Raw genomic sequence first — 23,743 nt, 5'->3', positions numbered from 1 at the left:
TGAGGATGAGTACCTTCATGTTATGCGAGTTCAGGTTTAGAGAGCTGCTCCTAACCCAGTTGGTGACGTCCTTGGTTGTGTTCTAGAGGTTGTTTTTTGTAGTATGTGGCTCCTTGGTGAGGAAGAGGATGAGCTGGGTGTCGTCAGCGTAGGAGATGATGTTGAGGTTGTGATGGCGGGCCACTTGTGTGAGGGTGGCCATGGAGATGTTGAATAGCGTCGGGCTGAGGGATGAGCACTGAGGGACGGTGCAAATGATGTCAGTGGTTTTGGATCGGAAGGAGGAAAGGCAGACGCTCAGGGTTACTATTGAACAACTTCCAAACTAAGAATTTCACACATAGTATTTGGCCATGGGGAAAAGTATGTGACACCAGTAAGGACTTTTTGTCGTAAATTTTGTCAGCATATATTTGTAAGTAACATTATTTATAATGCGAGAAAATTAATGATAGTGTTTTGTTATTTTAAGATTGTTTTACATACCTCATAGTTACGTAAGAAATTGGTCTTAGAAAAAAAACATTTAACATGCTTTATTTCTTTTTTTTAGCTTGTTATTGAGATTGTTGTTTGGGTTTTTTTAAGATAATATTCTTGATTGTCTTTTTTTTGCCCGCTGTTATGTGATGAGTACTATTGAACTCATTGTTTCTAGTGAAATTCAATATATTCTGAGAACAGCAAAAAAGTCAAATAAAATGCTTTAGAAATTATTTTGTGTTGTAAAAGATGAATTGTAACTGTATTTTTTTTGTCTTCTACAGATGCTAATTTTATAATATTTTAACTTTTCTATTTTTTATTTTGAAGGTAAGTATAAGTAACTGTTAAAAATGATCGATGAGATGCACTTCTACATAGCTGAAGTAAGTGAACGTGGATGGAGTACATAAGTATGTAAAGATGGTTTGTATCTTTTAAACACATTTGAAGAACTTAAAAAAAATATATACTGAGTGTAGCTATAATGTTTCCATTTTACTACAACACATCTACTACTTTGGAACTGGTAAGGCGAATAGAAATATTGTAGTACTGCATTGTTTTATAATAGCCTTAGTTTTTTTCCTATATTGATAAGGAGTGACTGGTTTGAGAATGTACGAAAATGTTATAACTAAAAATTCATATAAGCAATTTTATTGATATAATCTTATAAAGTAGTTGAGAATGGCATTTGCATAATATTTTTTAAAGGGCAAAATAGGTGATAAAGCTATTTTTGTATTATGTATTAGGAAAAACGATAAAATTAAGTGTTTATGTTTTTCTACAAGGAATAACAACATAAAAAAATTCACTACAGAACAATATAGAAGACAGTTTCAAAATGTCTAACACTGTCATAGAGGAGCTAAATAAACCTTTCATGGTTTGCAAGAATGAAGATAAAAATATTGCTGCAGATATCAGCTTCGATTTTTTAGATGAAACATTGGAGGATGATTTTGTGCAAGCATTAGAAGACATCGAGTTTCATGATATGACTTTTGAAATTGATAATCAAGAAAATGAAATATCAGATGAAATCATGTTAGACGCTCTATTAAATTATTAAATGTTACAAAAATAAATTTGTGATTAAAAATTAAAAATTAAAAATTGCAGAATTGTAATCATTCAGCTAGTATCCAAGTACTCATGGTGCAAAGTGTGCCTTAGGGCATGGACTGCTTCAAACCTCTATAGATTATGTATGCACTCTTCTATGCACTAGCAAACATGTGTTTTATAGCTTTTATTCCCAGGTCTATATCCTTTGACTTGCAGCAAAGTCTCTGTGATTGCTGATTCCGTATTGTACTGAGCTATTCAGCAGAATGTCCTTATCTATGCGCTGTGCTAACCTATTTTAAATTCAGTCAGGCACTCTCCTTGCAGAACTGTAATTATTCAGTCAGTACCCAAATATTCATGGAGGAATGTAGGCCTTAGGCCATGGACTGCTTTAAACCTGTATAGACTATGCATGCAGTCTTCTATGTACCTACAAACTAGTCCTTTATACCTTGAATTTCCCAGTCTGTATTATTAGACTTTCAGCAATCACTCTCACTCTACTGTTTCAGTATTGTAGTGATCCATTCAGCAGTATTTCATTATGTATGTATGTACTGTGGTAAAACTGAAGCTGTTATAAATTGAAGGAGGGATTTTCTTTGCAGAACTGTAATTATCCACTCAGTATCAAAGTATTCATAAATTAAAATAGGGCTTAGATCATAGACTGCTTCAAACTCAAAGACTTTACATGCAGTCTTTTATGCACTGGTAACCTTGGCTTTTATACCATCAAGTTCCCAGTCTGTATCCTTACACTTCCAGCTAACACTATCACACTACTGTTTCAGTATTGTACTGAGCCATATAGCAGTATATGCGTGTCTATACACTATACAAAAAGTCAAGCAGTTATACATTCAGCTCTACACTCTCCTTGGAGAAGTGTATTCATTCTGCCACTACCCAAGTAGTCATGTAGCAAAGTAGGCCTAAGGGTATGGACTGCTTCAAACACCTATATATAGTAAATGCACTTTTCTAAACAACTGCAAACTTGGCTTTTAAACTTTGAATTGCCTAGTTTGTATCCTGACACTTCCTGCAAACATTCTGCTACTGCTATTTTAGTATTGTAGTGAGTCATACAGTAGTATGTTCTTATGTATGCACTGTTCTAAAAGTGAAGGTGCTATATATTCAGCTAAACAATTTCCTTGTTGAAGTATAAGCATTCAGTCGGTTCCCAAGTAGTCATGCACCCAAGTAGGCCTTCAAATCCCTATAGAGTATGCATCTACTGTTCTATACACCGGCAAACTTGCCTTTTATACCTTCAATTCCCCAGTCTGCATCTTTACACTTTCACCAAACAGTCTCACGCTACTGTTTCAGTGTTATAGTGAACCATACAGCAGTATGTGCTTATCTATACACTGTTCTAAAAGTAAAGCTGCTATACATTCAGCCAGACACATTCCTTGCAGAATTGTAATCATTCAGGGCCTCATTTATGAGGCCACTTGTGCCATCGGAACGTCACTTTTTGTGATGTTCCGTGGCACAGCTGCCTGCGTGATATTTATCAGGCAGCACTAAGCCACTTTTTTTGGCTTACTGCTGCCTGATAAATATCAGCCCCTTTAACACAGTGTTCTGCATTAAAGGGACATGCAAAGGATGTTGCTGGGGGTGTTCCCAGCAACACCTATAGCCTTTGGACACTGCCTCAATTTTACGAGAAATTGTAAATCTGAGGCATTGCCATAAGCGTAAGGATGGCGCAACGGGGGAAAATAGTTTATTTCTCCTCATTTTTCCTTTTTCTATGTGTGCTGCATTCTGCAGCACACGTAGAAAAAGGAAAAGTCTCTTATGATCATTTTTGTACAGAAAGGTTTCCCTTCCTGTACAAAAATAATCATCCCCGCAATGCAGGCACCCTTTCACCATTGTGCAAAGGTGCCTGCATTGGCGCAAGCACACCATTGTGTGCCAGCGCAGGGGAAAAAGAGAGGAATGTGCCGTATCTTATAGATACAGCGCATTCCTCCCTTTTTTTCTGCCGTATGGAAGCGCTTCCCTATGGCAAAATCTCATAAATGAGGCCCTATGTCAGTAGCCAATTACTCATGGTGCAAAGTGGGCCTTAGGGCATGGAGTACTTCAAACCCCTATAGACTATGCATACACTGTTCTATGCACCTGCAAATTTGCCTTTTATATGTTGAATTCCGCAGTCTCTATCCTTACACTTGCACCAAACACTCTGTCACTCTTGGTATAGTTTTGCAGTGACTCATTGATCATTGTGTAGTAAGGCATTCACTACATTAAAACAGTAACCAGTAGATGTACAATAAGTGGTACATCCCCAGAGATATTCTAGTTATTGTGCACTGTGACATCACCACCATGCATGCACGATATTCACAATGTAGTGCACTATGGGGCAAAAACGGCACAGACATGTGATGTATCTGTGCTGTGAAGATGGCGCAATGCTTGACTTCCGTAGGAAACACAATGCAGCTCTAGCAATGCTCTTTGGCCCTATGCTCATAATGCTGTGTCAATCCTTACACCTGCTTCAAGCAGGTGCAGGGTTTTGATGCAGCATAAGCCCAAAAGTGACTGAATGAAATCTTATAGATTTCACTTAGTCACTTTTAGGAGGCGTTCCTGCGCCAGAACACCCTTCCCCTGTGCATGAAAGCCTTCTTCTGGCACAGGGCTTTACAATGTGATGCACCTTCCATATGCTTCTCATTGTAAATACCACACACCATGGTACATATTTTGCACCACCACTGCATCACAAAAGTGACGCAACAGATGTGTAAAAGAGGCACAAGGGGATTTTAAATCCACTCCTAACACATAGCAATTCACCCAGGCAGTTCCAGCAGCAGTGCAAATTGAAGCATAGATTTGTAACATATTTATACACATATGTTACATTCAAGTGCTTCGGAGGTACTACAGTATACTATAGGTAAACACCTTATAGATTAATGCTGTAGCACTTCCTTAAAGTTTTGCACTTTCACATTCACCATACATTAGTAATGCATACATTCATTCATTTATGCACTACACATTCATTCAGACAAAGTTTTACACACTATCATAAAAAATATAGCTCTTTCTTTGACCAGTGGAGGTATTTCTGAAAAGAAGTTTTTTTTGTCTTTGTCGTTTTATATTTTTTTGTTTTTTTAAACAAAAAAATGAAACTAGAACCCAAAAAACTGTGGATCAACAACAAAACAGTAAAAAACAATTACTGACGAGTACAGTTGTGGTTCCTCTTCTTACGAAGAATAAGTTCTATGGATTGTTCTCCATAGCTTAAAAGTCTGTTGCAAAACTTACAACGAATAGTTAGGTTTTCAAATTCAGGCTGTATGTTTGGAACCATACCGCTCGGTGGTGCTGTTGTTGGTGCACTCGATGAACTTGGAAGAGCAGATCCTTGGTCCTCCTGCAATCTTCTTGTTACAGCTCTAGCCCAATTATTTGGGTGTAAATTCTTTACATGGCGCACCATGCTTGCCATCCCAAACAAATATTTTTTTCTGAGGTCGCCCCTGGACCACCCCTGGTGTGTCACATATTTTGCCAGTGACTTTAGGGGCATTAACTTTTTTTTCACCTTCAGGGAAGGAGAAAAACTTCCAAATAATACCTTTTTTCTTTTTTGTTGAGTCTGCTCAGCAATAATTCCTTCCTCTTAAGAGTGGTCAGAAGATGATTCCAAAAATTCAGCCATGGTGAAGGTAATTTCTAAATTGACTGGAGCTCCACAGAAGATATTCCTGAGAAAGTCAAAGAAGAATTATTAAAATGGGAGGGGTCTTTCAACAGTTGGAATATGAACCAATCAAATCTCTTCGTTTAAAGTCACATGGCTTTGCGTACGTTCACGGTGCGCTTACGGAGCTCTTACCCTGCGCTTATAGTGCTCTTACGATGTGAGTACAGACGACGTACCGCCGTGATTTTCGGAATTGCTTTCAAAAGTAATATAAGCTTATTAAAAGTTAAAGAAAACCCGTTTCATGATTATCCTAGATAATGTCTTCCCTTAATATGTACATTTGAAACATAAATATATGTTTTTGAACAATTAGAAACTTTCGTGGCGTGCGCGTGTGGGGCGCCGTACATGACGTCACGTGGAAGCGTAGATGCGACGCGCAACGTCAAAGCGTTTCTGCAACGTGTGCGCGGGTACGCGCAGAAGACGATTTACCATACAAATTCTGGTGCAACCTCCGTACGCGTACGGTGCGATAACCATTTACTAAAATTATTTAGAATTTCATTTTAATATATTGAAAAAAAATGATTAATAAAAAAAATAGTTTTGTTATTATTTTACATTAAGAATATGAAATATAATTTATAGAATTAAATACATATAAATATTTATATAAAAAATGTAAGAAATTAGTATAAAAAGAAAGAAATATAACCATTTATATATTTAATAATTATCATTTACAAAACCTTTGAAATTCACTGAAAAAAACATAGGTTTCACACACGTTATAGTTAAGAATTAGCATTTAAAAAACCTTGCATATTCATTGAAAAAACCATAGGTTTCACACATGTTATAGTTAGCTGGAAATTTCACTCATACAAAACCTTTGAAATTCCCAAATGCTGATGACTTCACATATTACATCACTCATGACATGGTCAGTGACATCACTCATGACATCTCTGATGACATCTCAAATGACCGTGCGCGTACCCCACAATTTAAAAAAAAGAAAAAATTGTTTTTTTGGCCTTCAGGGTCCTTCAGGGACCCCCTGAGAAGGCCTAGGCGGTCAGGGAGTCTCTACCCTGCCCCCTTTTCATGTTCTCCACTTTTGTTTTTGGCTCTCTTCTGCCTCGGAGACACAAAATGGCAGCCAACACTTCCTGGTTTCGACCGATTGAAATGTTGATAGACGTCTTTTTAAAAACCTTTGAAATTCACTGAAAAAACCATAGGTTTCACACCAGTTATAGTTAGGAATTAGCATTTAAAAAACCTAGTAAATTCACTGAAAAAACCATAGGTTTCACACCAGTTATAGTTAGCTGGAAATTTTACTGACATAAAACCATTGAAATTCCCACGTTATAGTTAGTTGGACTCACTATAACTTGCACGTGTAATGCACTGCTGATGACATCACATATTACATCACTCATGACATGGTCAGTGACATCACTCATGACATCACTGATGACACCATCCTTGTGACAAAGTAACAGACCTCCTTTCAGTGTAATGTAACCCTTGAAACACATAGTCAAAAAAAGAAACTAACATTTTCGGAAAAAAAGAGATATCCATACCAGTTACAACCAATTCAGTATTATCACCATCTATATACACATTCACTCATTCATCAATAGTGCTATATAGTCACTCATACATATACTCACTCATTTTCAGTGGATATATATATACATATATAAATATATATATATATTACCTACTGGCGGTCGCCAGAATACATATATAGTTAGGACCTAGTTACCATAGGAAATTCTGAACATTCTATTGGGAATAACTTTTGCGCCGATTGAGGTATCTGCCTGTTTTTTCCTTAAATTTGCCTCGCTGCGCTCCGCTCCTTCCCTGAAAGTTTCGGGGGGATTCGTCAAGCTGGGGCCGAGAAAAAAGGGGGGTCCTAAAACGTGTTTTCCCCATGTTAATTTCCATAGGGACATCCTGACAAGGCTACAGCCCGTACCGCTGAATGGAATTACACCAAACTTTGCAAACTTCTAGGGACTGGTATGCAGCAGTGCCTTTTGTATGTTTGGTGTAAATCCCTTCAGTAGTTCTTGAAAAAATTGAATTTGAAATTTTTCAAATGGCATTTTCTATGGGACCTTTAGACACGGCTACAGCCTGAACGGCTGAACGGAATTACACCAAACTTGGCAAAATGGTAGGGACAGGTATGTAGTAGTGCCTTTTCTATATTTGGTGAAAATCACTCCAGCAGTTGTTGAGAAAATTGATTTGAGCAAATTATATATCTATATGAGCTCAACATTCTATTGGGAATAACTTTGGCGCTGATTGAGGAATCTGTGTGTAATTTTACAGAATTTTGGCCAGCTCCGCTCCGCTCCTTCCGTGAAAGTTTCGGGGGGATTCATCAAGCAGGGGCCGAAAGGGGGGTCCCAAAATGTGTTTTCCCCATGTTAATTTTCATTGGGACCTTTAGACATGGCTACAGCCCGAAAGGCTGAATGGAATTACATCAAACTTGGCAACATGGTAGGGCCTGGTATGTAGATGTGCCTTTGCTATGTTTGGTGAAAATCCCTCCAGTAGTTCTTGAGAAAATTGAATTTTAAATGTTTCAAATGGCATTTTCTATGGGACCTTTAGACAAGGCTACAGCCAGAACAGCTGAACGGAATTACACCAAACTTGGCAAAATGGTAGGGACAGGTATGCAGTAATGCCTTTTCTATATTTGGTGAATGTTGATGAATGCTTAAAACATCTGATCATACCACGTGACTAATTCCACTTTGTTGTACGATGCATTTAATCGTGGGGTACTTTTATTTCACAATTCCAATATTGTTTAAGATAACCTACATCACTGTAATATGCATAAATTGTTCTAATCTGTACATTACTAAGTCGATTACACAGTAATCCCCTAAGAGGGAGTCTGTTTTCCATATTCATGATCATGTGACCTACTCTTTATTTACTTGCACTTTAACAATGTTTATTGCCCGTGATGAAGGAGTGACAACAACTCCGAAACGCGTCGGACATCGTGCCTGAATAAACTTCCTTGCACTGAGAATACTGTGGACACGGCTCCTTTGTTGACAAACTCGATCGAACCCAGTGAGTTTTTTCACAAGGTGACAGCGTGTTGAACTTAAAGGGGTGGCTACCCCAGCCGTGTGCCCGCCGGATCTGTGGCTTGGGTCAGCCGAACTTTTGTGTCTGATTATTCAAAATACCCTTGCCCGCCCCACAACGCCGTATTGGACAACGCCAGCAGCTGTGCACCACCGGGAATTTGAGCGGAACGCGGAAGTGAAAAGCGCGCTTTGCATCTCTTTGAGATCGGCAGTACGCGACCGCCAAAACCGGTAAGCCAGCCTGCAATTGTGTTGCGATATTTACTGGGGACACGGAGAGCTTGACTCATTCATACTAATATCTAACGAGGAGCAGAAAACAGTGCTTTTGAGAAGCGTCCGTTAAGTTAGATGCTGGACGAATACTGTCAGTAACAAGACGGTATTACATAAAGAATGGCAGACACGAGAAATGACAAACGGAAACAAGCAGCTTTTAAGCTGTTTGACAAACCAGTGCAGCAATCTAGTACAACTACAACAACGACAAAGTCCATCAAGCCATGTATTGGCAAGTACTATATTTCAGTTTACCACAGTGCAAGTTATATACCTAGGAGGACCCCGAAGGTCCAAAACGAATGTTTTTTTTTTTAATTTCATGGTGTACGAGCTGGGTAAAATGCCATGTACGCATACCCTGAGCGTACCACTGGGAAAACCAAAAATATATATATATTTTTGGGCCTGGGGGGTTCTTGTGGGACCCCCTGAGCAGGCCTAGGGGGCCAGGGGGCCAGGGTGCTTCTACCCTGCCCCCTTTGCGTGTTTTGCACCTTTGTTTCACTGGTTTCTTGTGCCTTGGTTCTACCGAGGCACAAGATGGCTGCCAACACTTCCTGGTTTGGAGTGTTGACAGACAGTGGCAGCCAATCAGCATGCTTTTCGCAGGAAAGCAGCATGCTCATTGGCTGTCAACACTTCTAACCAGGAAGTGTTGGCATTCATCGTGTGCTAGGTAGACCAAGGCACAAAGGAACCAGAAAAACAAACATGTAGAATGCAAATAGGGGGCTGGGTAGAAACAAACTGACCTCCTAGGGCTGCTCAGGTGGTCCCACAAGGATATTAACATATTTAAACGTTATCCGCTAATAGAATTAGCATTTAAAAAACCTTGCAAATTCACTGAAAAAACCATAGGTTTCAGCCCATATATAGTTAGGAATTAGCATTAAAAAAAACTTGCAAATTCACTGAAAAAACCATAGGTTTCAGGCCTTATATAGTTAGGAATTAGCATATAAAAACCTTTGAAATTCACTAAAAAAACCATAGGTTTCAGGCCTTATATAGTTAGGAATTAGCATTTAAAAAACCATTGAAATTGCTCCTATATAGTTAGTTGTACTAACTATATTTTGCGCATCCAAAATCCACTGCTGCTGATGTCACATATTACATCATTCATGACATGGTCAGTGACATCACTGATGTCATCTCAAATGACATCACTGATGACATCACTGATGACATCATCCACGTGACAATCATATACACCTTTTCATACACTAGTGAAATCTTTCATCACTCTTTGTAAAATACAGAGTATCATATTTGAATCCATTGACACAGCAATACAAGTATCTAAAAACCCACTCAGTGATTCCTAGATGTATACACACATCTAATCACTTACCTGTAGATTCACTCATACATGCTGTCAATGAACAATAGAACACAATCAAAAATACTTATACACCTATATCGACATTACACACCAGCACACAACCTATTCACATATGAAGTTATCCTACTCACTTATGCAAACAATGGATCATACTTACATACTTACTTAGCTACACACTTATACAAACACCACTTCATCTATTCATTTACAGGCACATGCATCAATCTCGGCATTTGCGATTCCTTAATTGCGATTTTTAAGGAATCGCAATTAAGGAATCGCAAATGCCTATGCATCAAGAAATCGCTAAATAAATTGCGATTCCTTAGAATTCCTTATTTGCGATTAGCATTTTGCGAATCGCAATTAAGGAATCCCTTCCCATTCATTCCTATGGGCCTAGAGGCCCATAGGAATGAATGGGAAGACAATCTCAATTTGCGATTCGCAATTAGCTAATCGCAAATTGAGATTGCGATTTCAAGGGTGCAGGGGTGTCCAAAGGACACCCTGTTGCACCCCTGAAATCAAACAATGCACATATGTTGTGTACACACATGCCCTAAGGGCATGTGTGTGCACAACATGAAAGTTAAAAATATGAACAAAATTGCATATTTCTAACTTTTCGCAAAATTACCATGAGGTCCAACCTCATGGTAATTTTTTATCTCTAATTGCGAAATCGCAATTTTTTTAAGTTTCATGCATTGCTTTTAAGGAATCGCAAAATTGCGATTCCTTAAAAGCAATCGCACTTTAAAAAATCGCTAAAATAGCGATTTCTTCACTTTTACGTTGATGCATCCCAAATAGTGATTTGGGAATCGCAAACGGCCGAATTTTGCGATTCGCACCGTTTGCGATTCCCAAATCGCTTGATGCATGTGCCTGTTAGATAGTAAGTCATACTTAGTGTATTATAAAATCATTATTACAAGTATACAGTTATCCATACAGTCACTCACACAATCATTGAGTCTTACGTATACTTATTGATATACAACAACTGACACATACACTGCCTTTTATTTTTCTATTTTGTTGGACATGTACCATTGAGAAATATATTTGCTCATCACCACACCCATAAAGATATTCACTCACCCAAACAACTGTTAGAACATGTACTTTTAACTTCATATATCTACTGAATCAACTATTCACACATCTTTGGGCAGTCACAAACCCCCCATCGAACCACACACACATTCACTCTCCCATACAAATACTCAGTTAACTAATCAATAACTAATATAGACTTTCACATAGCTAGTTACCAACTGGATAACCAGTTTACACAACAACTGGCAAAGTGATACAGATATTCACACAGTTTAGTCACTATCCACTATATTTAGTGAGTCACTATAAATTGGTCAAGTAAACAGTCAATTACACTATTACTAAATCCTCCATCCAAATATTTATTTTTATATATCCACTCATTCTTCAATGCAAATTGCTACAGATATATAATGCATATTTAAATAACGAATCAAACCACATTCACTGGATGATGTCATCAGTGATGTCATCAGTGATTTCATTTGAGATGTCATCAGTGATGTCACTGACCATGTCATGAATGATGTAATATGTGACATCATCAACAGTGGATTGCGGGTGCGCGAAATATAGTTAGTACAACTAACTATATAGGAGCAATTTCAATGGTTTTGTATGAGTGAAATGTCATTATACATATCAGAATCAAATGGATATATCATATGTATCAAAGGCATTCCTGTCACTCCTACTCCAAAAGCAGGCACCGGCAACATGGGATGCTGAAAAAGATGTTTATTTCATGGCTGAAACTGACACAGAATGATGTGTTTCAATGGCATCTACCACCTTGTTCACGTAAGTGTGGCTGCCATTTTCTTTGCCCTTAAATACCTCTTGGGTCATCTCAACTCAGTGTAAACACCAAGGAAATACTATTTACAGAAGATACATTTAATCCAATAAATTAGTAACAAATACATAAAATGTTGAATATAATGAAATGAAAATAAAATAAAGTGCAGAGTGCAACACTGAAATTCATAAAATTTCTACAAATATATATCTTTGTTGCATGTCTCATCAGGCAGTGTAATATATATACTGTTCATGCCATCTCACATATTAAAGAGTAACACACTGCCATCAACTAATGGCTGAGACATGCTACCTTGAATTAAAATAATCCAAGGTACTACAACCACTCGTCGCTATCTAATTCCAGGAGAGCTGTAAATTGGGCAAGCCAGGTAAGGTTTCATCCATCTTTCAAATCCGTCTCATAGTTATATACCTCCAGTGCTTGCAAACTCAATAGTCCACTTAGGCCACTTTTTTGTATGCACATAAATGCATATTGTTCTATTCAACATGATTGAGCCCTACTGGGCAAACACACATCAGCTAAGTTAGATGGGGACTCATTGGGACTACTGAGAACTGTGCTTTAGACAAGTGTCCAGCTTATTCAATCATAATGGAGTAACATATTATATTATATAATATAAACCCTAATTGCCCTTCCTCTAATTGCTCTCTGGAATAGCACTTACAAAAATATTAATTAATAATGAAACTAGACCAAACATTAAACTCCTTAAAAATAATACCCACATTATATGCAATGAGATACTCAAATTCTTGTAAATACTATAAACATGTGAACTGCAGATCAGACCTCTGCAGCTGTGGCATAAAGCACTTTGACTAAGCTGAGAGATAGCAGTAATAACTTCATAGAAACCTTATCTGGTGCAATTACAGGTGTATGTATAGTTTCCCATCCGAATTCCGACCATTTGGTATTTTGCTATTCAACATAATGATATATTGAGGTTCCAGTCTACGCAGTTTTTGAACTCTATTACCTCCCCTCACATTACTCGCCGCCGAATCAATGACATAGTACACCAAATAATTTGCTGTTTCCCCTTGTTTATCATGATTATGGCATTCTACTGGACAAGATTTTGTCATCCCTGGCTATGGCCCGTAAGTGCTGTGACATCCTTACGTGCACCATATGTTTGGTGCTGCCTATATACATCTTAGCAAAAAGAACAATTGATGGACAGAAGACAGAACAATGTCATACATTCACCCCAGCATAGAGATATGGGCCTAAATCCATTGTTGTTTTGCTCACCATGCCATTCCAGTTTGGACCCAGCCATATGCAAATCAGTCTTGACCCTGCGCCCAATGAGAGCAGTCCAGCCTGAACTGCCAGGCCGGGTCCTCTCTGGGATGGGTAGGCCCACACATGTGTCCCTTGCTCACTGTGCCACCGGATTCAAGCTAGCCTTGCTGAAGAAGAGTGACATACCCTGAAACCGGTCCCAGGATGCTTGTTTCGGTCCAGGGGGGACCTGGCCTGGCAGTTCGGTCAGGACTTTTCCCAGGGGGCACAGGGTAAAATACTGATTTGCATATGAATGGGTCCAAACTGGGGTGGCGTAGTGGGCAAAATAACAATAGATTTTACCCTGATCTTTTGACTGGGGGAGAATGTTTGCATTGTCAGCATTCTGTCTATCAATTGTTTGCTGTAACAGTATTCCCCCTAGGTGGGATTGGTATGCCAAGACGTGGGTCCCTTGCTCAATGTGCCACCGTATTCAAGCTAGCCTGGCTGAAGAAGGATGACATACCCTCATACCGGTCCCAGGATGCTCGATTCCAGTCCAAGGGGACCTGGCCCGGCAGTTCAGTCTGGACTGTTCCCAGGGGGCACAGGGCCAAGACTGATTTGCATATGGCTGGGTCCAAACTGGGGTGGCATAGTGGGCAAAAGAACAATGGATTTTAACCAGATCTTTTGACTGGTGAGAATGTTTGCAATGTCAGCATTCTGTCCATCTTTTGTTTGCTGTAACAGTTTTCGCCCTAAGTGGAATGGGTATGCCCAGACGTGGGTCCCTTGCTCACAGTGCCACTGCATTCAAGCTAGCCTGGATGAAGAAGGGTAACATACCCTGAAACCGGTCCCAGGATGCTTTTTTCAGGTCCAGGATGGACGTTGCTTGGCAGTTTGATTTGGACTGTTTCCAGGGAGCACAGGGTCAAGACTGATTTGCATATGGCTGGTCCAACCTGGGGTGGCATAGTGGGCAAAGAATGATGGATTTTACCCAGTTCTTTTGACTGGGGGAGAATGTTTGCATTGTCAGCATTATGTCCATCTTTTGTTTACTGTAACACTTTTCGCCCTAAGTGGGATGAGTATGCCCACACGTGGGTCCCTTACTCACTGTGCCACCGGATTCAAGGTAGCCTGGCTGAAGAAGGGTGACTTACCGTGAAACCGGTACCAGGATGCTTGTTTCTGGTCCAGGGGGAACCTGGCCTGGCAGTTCGGTCTGGACTGTTCACATGGGGCACAGGGTAAAGACTGGTTTGCATATGGCTGGGTCCAAACCGGTGTGGCTAGTGGGCAAAAGAACAATGGATTTTACTGAGATCTTTTGACTGGTGGAGAAGGTTTGCATTGTCAGCATTCTGTCCATCATTTGTTTGCTGAAACACTTTTCGCCCTAAGTAGGATGATTATGCCCAGACATGGATCCCTTGCTCACTGTGCCACCGTATTCAAGCTAGCCTGGACAAAGAAGGGTAACATACCCTGAAACCGGTCCCAGGGTGCTTGTTTCTGGTCCAGGAGGGACCTGGCTTGACAGTTTGGTCTGGACTGTTCCCAGGGGGCACAGGGTCAAGACTGATTTGCATATGGCTGAGTCCAAACTGGGGTGGCGTAGTGGGCAAAAAAACAATTGATTTTACCCAGATCTTTTTACTGGGGGAGAATGTTTGCATTGTCAGCATTCTGTCCATCATTTGTTTGCTGTCACACTTTTCGCCCTAAGTGGGATGTGTATGCCCAGACGTGGGTCCCTTGCTCACTGTGCCACCGGATTCAAGCTAGTCTGGCTGTAGAAGGGTGACATACCATGAAACCGGTCCCAGGATGCTTGTTTCCGGTCCAGGGGGACCTGGCCTGGCACTTCGGGCTGGACTGTTTCCAGGGGGCACAGGGTCAAGACTGATTTGCATATGGCTGGGTCCAAACTGGGATGGTGTAGTGGGCAATAGAACAATGGATTTTACCCACATCTTTTGACTGGGGGAGAATGTTTGCATTGTCAGTATTCTGTCCATCATTTGTTTGATATATACATCTTAGGGCATGAACACTGGAGCACGTACATCACAGAGTCACGGATCTTAAAAGGGGCATTGCACAGTGGACTTGAAAATTCACTCTTGTTTAAACCTATAGTACATGCCTTGCATATATGGCATTTTCTGAACCATGTAAAGGAAGGAAGCCAAGACTTAGACTTGACTATTTCAGTGCTATTAGTACATAGTTCTCCTCTCATAGATGTGGCCCGCTTACTGGAGGGGAGTGGATATTTGGGCATAGATTGCCCAATGATTGGATCACTGCGTATTAGGTTCCAATGTGACCCTAGGATTTATTTATTTGTTTTATTTATTTGCAAAGTTTTATATAGCGCTGGCTAGACACAGAGGTATCAGAGCGCTTTACATGAGGATCAACAAGTTAAAGGATACATAGTTATATCAGTTGAATCAGCGAGTTACAGGTTACATAGTTACAACCGTTTAAATCAAAGAATCACAGAGGTAGGGGGAGTGAAGGAGGCACGAACGGGGAGAAGAGGAAAACAATATTGGATGACCGGCTGGGTAGGTGATGGCCAAGAGGCCTGACTCCTCTTTTGCTGTGTAGGGCAGCTCCACCGGGCATCGGCTAAGGTTGCTCGGGCTCCGTGGTTAGTAAGAACAGTTTTGGTATCCGCCCAGGGGGGGTCGTCATAGTTCCATCGAAGGGGGAGGGAAAGAGACATAGACAGGAAGACAAAGAAAAATACAATGTCAGATGACCGGCTGGGTAGGTGACGGCCAAGCGGCCAGACTCCACTATAGCTGCATAGGACAGCTCCACCGGGCATCGGCCAAGGTTGCTTGGTCTCCGCGGTTGGTACAAACAGTATAGGTATCCGCCTAGGAGACACCTAACGGGGAGATGAGGAAAAACAATCTCAGATGACCGGCTGGGTAGGTGACGGCCAAGGGGCCACACCCCTCTATAGCTGCATAGGACACCTCCACCGGGCATCAGCCAAGGTTGCTCAGGCTCTATGGTAGGTACAAACAGTTTTGTAATCTACATCAGTTGAATCAGTGAGTTACGGGTTACATAGTTACATCAGTTTGAGTCAAAGGATCAACAGAGGGAGGAGGAGGGGGAGGGAAGGAGACGCAAACAGGGAGACGAGGAATAGAATGTCAGATGACCAGCTGTGTAGGTGACGGCCAAGGGGCCAGACTCCTCTATGGCTGTATAGGACACCTCCACTGAGCATCGGCCAAAGTTGCTCGGGCTCCAGGGTAGGTATAAACAGTTTTTTGATCCACCCAGGGGGTGTCATCATAGTTCCATCGAAAGCATCCAGTATTCCTCACTGCTGGGTTGGATATGAGATGAGCAGTGAGAGCTGAGACCAATTTACAAATCATTGAGCTCCAGCACTCGGAATGGCAGGCCATCTAGGAGTTAATTGATGTTAATTCAAGTTGATTAAGGTTGCCTTTTGCTGTTCTCAGGCGCCACTACGTGGTGTGTCTCCCTTTAATGCCAGCAATCACAGACCGAAAGTCTCTTGAGGGGTTAAGGTTAGGCATGGTAACATCAATGACTCACAGGGGCCTCTTCGGGGTGGCCGCCATCTTAGGGTCAGGCATTGTGAAAAACATATTGACATGTATTGTAGATCAGTGCCTCACAACCGACCCCCTTGTTTCCAATATTATATAGTTATTATGTGGAGTTGATTCTTTAGAGTCTTAAATAACCCTTGCACGTGGCAAGGATGTGCCCCGCCCACCTTCTAACCGGTCTAGTTCCAGTGCTCTTCCCGGGATCGTGGCATCCCCGACCGCGGAGTCAGGAAAAGCAGCCAGCTGTGTTGAGCTCTTGTGGCAGCTTGTATCGCCGTTCTCAGTCTGCTGGTTCCAAGTGCGCCTCAATGTCATTCCGGGCTCTTTCTTGGTCTTTACTGGACGGCGCTGTTCCTCTAAATTATCACCGCCATCTGTAATCAACCTGTATCATCCTCACTTTTCCCCGATTACTTGCCTCCCTGTTACTCTCTTTGAAAAATAATGTCTCTATGGGTATGGTCTTTACTTTAGCCATGGAACCATTCAATAGTATTTGATCATCTCCTCTTGCTCAAATATGTATATATTACACAGCTCCAAAAGAAAATTGCAGGCACTCACAGAGTATAAAATCCATCAATTTAATCCATCATTTAATCCATCAGTTTCGGACATTACCTTTTTCAATGCTCATACAATATAAACGACCTCTTTGACAAGCACTTGAACAAAAGGTATGTTTAATACTCATTAATGTTTGTTGATGATGTCATCATTGATGTCATTTGAGGTGTCACCAGTGATATCATGAATTATGTCACTGACCATGTCATGAGTCGTGTAATATGTGAGGTCACAAGCAGTGCATTGTGGAGGCATAATTTATAGTTAGCTTAGGTAACTATAATTGCTGAATTTCACTGGTTTTCTCCAAGTGAAATCTGAGCCTTGCTATAACGTCCCCCTAAACTTCGTTTTTTTTCACTGAATTTATAAGGTTTTTAAAATTCTATTACATCCATGTAACCTTTGGTCTTTTCAGTGAATTTTCTAAGGCTTTTGTAAAGTAAGATGCCCATTGGCATGCACAATGAGGAGACATAGCCTGGCATTGTATTTCCCCCACCAAACTTGCTGCTCTTGCCCCCTCCTCCTTGTCATCCATTGTCCAACTCATGACCCTGCTCCCTTATGACATATGTGTGTGTGGGCGTTGGTCTGCCCCTTCTCTTCCAACCTGTCCAAAACTGTTAGCTTGTTGCCCATCCACCTCTTCCCTACTCTCTGTTTTCCAAGTCATGCACCTGCCCCCTCCCTCCTGCCCTGCATGGTCCAATGTGCTGCCACTGCCCTCCATTTGGCTTGATGTCCCTGCCCACTCCTCCTGTCCTCTGTTGCCCAACGTTAGGCCCCATCATTGTCCTCCTGCTTAGCCTCTGTATTTAGGTTGCTGCCTCTAGTCTTCTTCCCCCTGCCCTCTGACGTTTGTGTGAATGCCCCTGCTACCTCCTTTCTCCCCAGTATATTCCATGAACTGGCTTCCCTCCTCTATTCTCTGAGTGTTCTGATGAGCCACAACTGCCCCTCCCACATGCCTAGCAAGATCAGATTGCTGCTGTCTGTCCTGGCACCTCCACCCTGCCTTTCCAAATTTGATACCCCTATCCTCTCCCTCCTTTCCTTCATTGTCCATTTTGCTCCCACTCATTCCTACCCACCATGCTCTGTTGTGGTGCAACTGCTCCTGCTGCCTTCCTTGCATGTTCTATTGTGAAGCCCATCCTCCAGTCCTCTTTTGCCTGTATCCCGCCTCTACCCCTTCTTTCTGTTCTCCAAGGTCCTTTGTGTATACTCTTGCCCACTCCATCTTGCCCACCATGGCTGTGGTGCTGCCAATAGCCCTCTCTCTTTCCCATGCTTGGCCTTCTGTGTTGCCCCAGCCCCTCCCAGCTGCCATGTGTGGTCAGATTGCTGCCACTTACCCCCTCCCACCTCCCGTCCGTTGTCTGTGTCTATGCTATTATAGTCTCACTGTTACCATCCATGGTGTGTTGTGCTTCCAGTGCCCATTCTGCTTGCCCTCCATGGTCAGCTTGCTGCTCCTGCCCTGCCTCCTTGCCCTCTGTTTTCCATGTGCAGAGCCATATCCCCTCCCCCTCCCTTGTCTGGTCTGTTGTCATGTCCCTGCTACCATCCTTCGTTGTCCATTATGCTGCAACTGTCCCTAATTTCTCATCATCGTGTTTCAAAATCCTACGCATGCTCCGAAATATCTTCCGTTGGATCCCCACCGAAACCAGGAAGACGGTCACTCAGGCACCCGTCACCAGCCGACTGGTTTACGGAAACACCCTCTACACCGGAACCACAGCCAAACTGCAGAAAAGACTCCAACACATCCAGAAAGCCTCTGCACGACTCATCCTGGACATCCCCCGCCACAGCCACATCTCCGGACACCTGAGAGACCTGCATTGGCTCCCCCTTAGCAAGAGAATCACGTTCCGTCTCCTCACCCACGCACACAAGGCCCTCCACGACCTGGGCCCAAGGTACCTCAACAACCACCTGACCTTCTACACTCCCACGCGCCAGCTACGATCAACCAGCCACGCCCTCGCCGCTGTTCCACGCATTCGAAGAGCCACCATGGCACCATGGGAGGAAGATCCTTCTCCTACCTGGCAGCCAAGACCTGGAACTCCCTCCCCATCCACCTCCGTCTTACCCAAGACCACCTCTCCTTCAAGAAGCAACTCAAGACCTGGCTGTTCAAGCAGTAGCGGACCCCTCTCCCCCAAGCGCCTTGAGACCCTCCGGGTGAGTAGCGCGCTATACAAACTTCTTGATTGATTGACTGATACTGTCTGTCCTGTATGGCCAGCTTGCTGCCAAGGCCCTGTCCCCTTCATATTACTTTCCATAGTCCATTGTGCTGCACTGCCATCCCGTTTGCCCTGTGTGGTGTATTGGGCTGCTGCAATCCCTGACACATTTATTTTATTTATATTATGTGCTTGTATAGCGCCTGAATAAACCCCCGAAGGGGTATCTCCGCGCTTTTTGCCAGTGGAGGAGACTGTACTGTGCCGGATCGTTTCAGTAGCTAAAGCATGTAGAAAATTAACTACTACTAAAAAGATGGGTCTTGAGGGTTTTACGGAAGAGAAGGTGATTAGTGATGAGTTTTAATGTGGGGGGAAGGGAATTCCAGAGCACAGGTCCAGTGTGTGCCAGGGCACAGCCTCCCTGACGAGACTTTCTTATTTTAGGGACCTGTAGTAGATGGAGGTTGCTGGATCGTAAGGAACGGCCTGGGATGTAGGGTTGAAAGGCTTTAGTAAGATATTTAGGGCCCTTTCCTATCAAACATTTATGAATAGTACACAAAATTTTAAACTTTGTGCGTTGCCGCACAGGCAACCAGTGGAGTTTAGCCAGTAGAGGTTGGGAGGGGGTCCTAGATGGAACATTAAGGACTAAGCTTGCCTCCGTATTTTGGACTACTTGCATTTTGTTAATTTGGCCTTCATTAGTTGACAAAAGAAGGCCATTGCAGTAGTCCAATCTACTGATCACTAGTGCCTGGACTAGAGTCTTCCTGTGATTATCAGGTAAATAAGGGAACACCCTTTTCAGAAGTCCAATGATCCTGAAACATGTGCCAGCGACTTGATTGACATGATGTTTGAAAGTCAGCGCTTGATCGAACAGTACTCCTAAATTTTTAACAGTCTGCTTTGGAATTGGGACTGGTCCTAGTTCTGCGGGCCACCACTCATCAGACCACAATGTCACCGCCTCCCCAAACAGTAAGACTTCTGTTTTGCCCACATTACATTGTAAGCAATTCTCCGCCATCCATTTTGACACTGCCCTCATTCCTTCTGAAAAAGATTTTTGTAGAGCAGGGGTGAAGGTTTTAAAAGGGAACAGAAGTTGGGTGTCATCGGCGTAGGACACCGGGGTAAACCCAAAAGACCTCACCAAGTCGGCCAGGGGGGCCACATACACATTAAATAATGTGGGGCTTAGGCATGAGCCCTGTGGCACAACCCTGGTGAGCTCCCTAGAGATGGATTTATGGGAGCCCAGCCTGACTTCTTGAGAGCGACAGGAAAGGAAGCTTTCCATCCAGGACAGAGCTACTCCTCCCAGCCCTACATCCCTCAGACGGCCGAGAAGCACTTCATGAGACACCGTATCGAAGGCAGCGGATAAATCCAACAACACCAGAATCATAGACCCCCCACCATCCAGTGTCATCCTGATGTTGTTGGGCACTGCAAGTAGGGCCGATTCGGTGCTGTGATTTGGCCTGAACCCAGATTGTGACGGGTCCAGGCCTTCTGCTGCCTCAATATGGTTAGATAAATGGATGTTTACGTGCTTCTCTGTCATCTTACCGATGTACGGTAGGAGGGAGATGGGCCGGAGGTTAGAAAGATCCGTCCAGGGGGAGGTTGCCTTCTTCCTGATAGGGTTTACAACCGCAATCTTCCACTCCCTAGGGACTTGTCCCTTTGCCAGTGAAGTATTCATTACTGACTGAATGGAGGGTCCCAAGATGGAAATCAGAGGGGGCACCATTTTTCCAGGAAGGAGATCATTGGGAGAGCCGGTTTTCATGTGATTGATAAGGAGTGGGAGATCTAAGTCACTAACTGGTGGGATGGTAAGGAAAGAATTTTTATTTTGTATTAATAGATCATGTGAAGGAGGAGACGAAGTTCCTACGTTTTGAGAGGCCACAATTTTGTTGTAGATAAGATTAATTTTGTCCTCGAAGATCCTGGAAATCTCATCACAGAGTGTTTGTGAGGCATCATCAGGGCTCTCACTAGCTATGGGTTTTACAAAGCTTTGCAAAATTTTAAATAATTCCCTCGGGTTGTTACCTGCCTCAGCAAGTTGAAGGGAGAGATTATTTTTCCTTGCCAGCTTTATATTTTTATAAAAAATTGACTGAGCCTCTAGAAAAATTTCCCTTTCCTTTCCATTTTTGGATTTCCTCCATGTTTTTTCTAGTCGCCTACATTTCTGTTTTTCTTTCTTAAGATCTAAGGTATACCATTTTTCTTGTTTAGTAGGAGGATACTGCTTGTGAAGTTTTAAGGGTGCCAAAGTGCGAATGGCAGATTTGAGAGAATTATTACATTTTTCTAGTGCTAAATCAGCTGAATCTTCGTCTGCGAATAAAGGTTGTTGCCAATATTCACACAAGTTTGTTTCAGATATTTTGTGCCATTGGCGACGAAAAATTGGCGGGGGTGGTATCCTATACTGTCGTTTGGTTGGTCCAACCAAATAGAACTCAATTAAGAAATGGTATGTCCAATGGACTTCCTTAGCGGGCAGGCATCTAATTCTAGTACAATTGGAGAAAATGGAATCCAAAGTATGACCACCTATATGTGTGGCACCACTATTCATTGCGTTTAGTCCAAGATTGGACAAATCCGCAATTAACTGAATTGTTTCTGGGTGTTCGGGATTATCCATATGTATATTAAAATCCCCAAGAAGGAGAAAATCCTCTTTACCCCTAATATGAGGGGCCAGTAATTCCAAAAGAGACAGAGCAAAAACTGGATTGGGGCATGGTGGGCGGTATACCAATGCACCTTTCCATGAGATGTTACTTGCTAAACTAATTTAAACAAACATAATTTCTAATAAAGGAGTCAGCTTCTGTTCTAGAATTGCAACCTTAAAAACATCTTTAAATATAATGGCTACTCCACCTCCGGCCTTATTTGGACGGTCCACATGCATGATCCTGTACCCTATTGGGACCCCTAATGTAATCGCTGTTATGGTATGGGGTTTCATCCATGTTTCTGTAAAAAAACATATATCAGGCTGCTGATTGAAAATTAGATCCCAGATCTGCAGTTGATGTTTAGGGAGGGACCGTACATTTAAAAGAAGGCATTTAAGTTCCATGGGGGATACTGACTTAGGACCATGATCGTGAGTGCTGTTTAAGGCCACATCCGACTGATAATGACATTGTAAGCACGAAAAGCAGCCCTCAAGCAGGTTGCACGACAGACGAGTATCACAGATCCTCGTGGGTTGTAACTGCCGTAATGAATCAGCGGAATAAGTAAATAATCGAGTACCTGTGATATCAGGGTCCATAGCGCCTGGGCTCTAGCCCCTATGCCCCGTCCTGTCGCGGACGGGCGCAGACGGGCTTTTCTTCGGCGCTTCTTAGGCGCGCTCGAAGGCGCCCTCTGCGCGCAACCGCTGCGCGCTTGACAATAGGGCGTGGCTAAATAGCCCCGATGACGGTGACGCCTAGAGCGCTGACCTCCGCACTAGCGGAAGTGTCGTTTTTAGTATGCCTGGCTCTTACCTGTCCGCCCTCCGCTCTACGGCTGTAATTGCCGAGTCGGACCGGGACGGGCAGGCTGTAATATCGAGCCTAGGCAATGCGGGGGAGAGTGGTAGGAATATTATATGCAAATTATATGCAGGTTCAAAATAAGGATTATTATTCAATCCTAATCTAAACGATTCTAAAATCATTCGTAAAATGTTGTAAAATTACCAAAGTAAATGATAAATGATTCCTAGCTCCTCGCAGCCCTCGCAATCAGGATACACAGACAGTCAAGCGTCTTAATTGCACACCAGGCGGACAGCGGGTCTGGGAGACACTGCCACCGTCCCGTAAGGTTAGTTAGGTGCCCCTGTCCATCTCACTCTTGACTACTCTTACATGAGTTCATGTCCCTATCGCATTCCTCCTGCCCTCCATGATCTAATGTACCTTACTTGCCAACTTTTGAACCTGGTAAGAGAGATAGTTTGGAAAGAACACCTAGGGAATAGATTGTCCAAATTGACTTGCATTGAAAAATCTGAGGTTTTAGGCAGGAGCTAGATAACATAAAGCTCTTTTGGGTTTAACAACATTAGGAGTCCCCGGCTTAAATCGGGTCTGTTGGCATCTATGGTTGTACTGGCCCTGCCTCTTCTTTCTGCCCTCAATTATATTTT

Source organism: Lissotriton vulgaris, chromosome 6, assembly GCF_964263255.1.
Source record: "Lissotriton vulgaris chromosome 6, aLisVul1.2, whole genome shotgun sequence".
NCBI classification, from domain to species: domain Eukaryota; kingdom Metazoa; phylum Chordata; class Amphibia; order Caudata; family Salamandridae; genus Lissotriton; species Lissotriton vulgaris.
The sequence above is the reverse complement of the archived record's forward strand: the minus strand, read 5'-3'. Positions refer to the sequence as shown.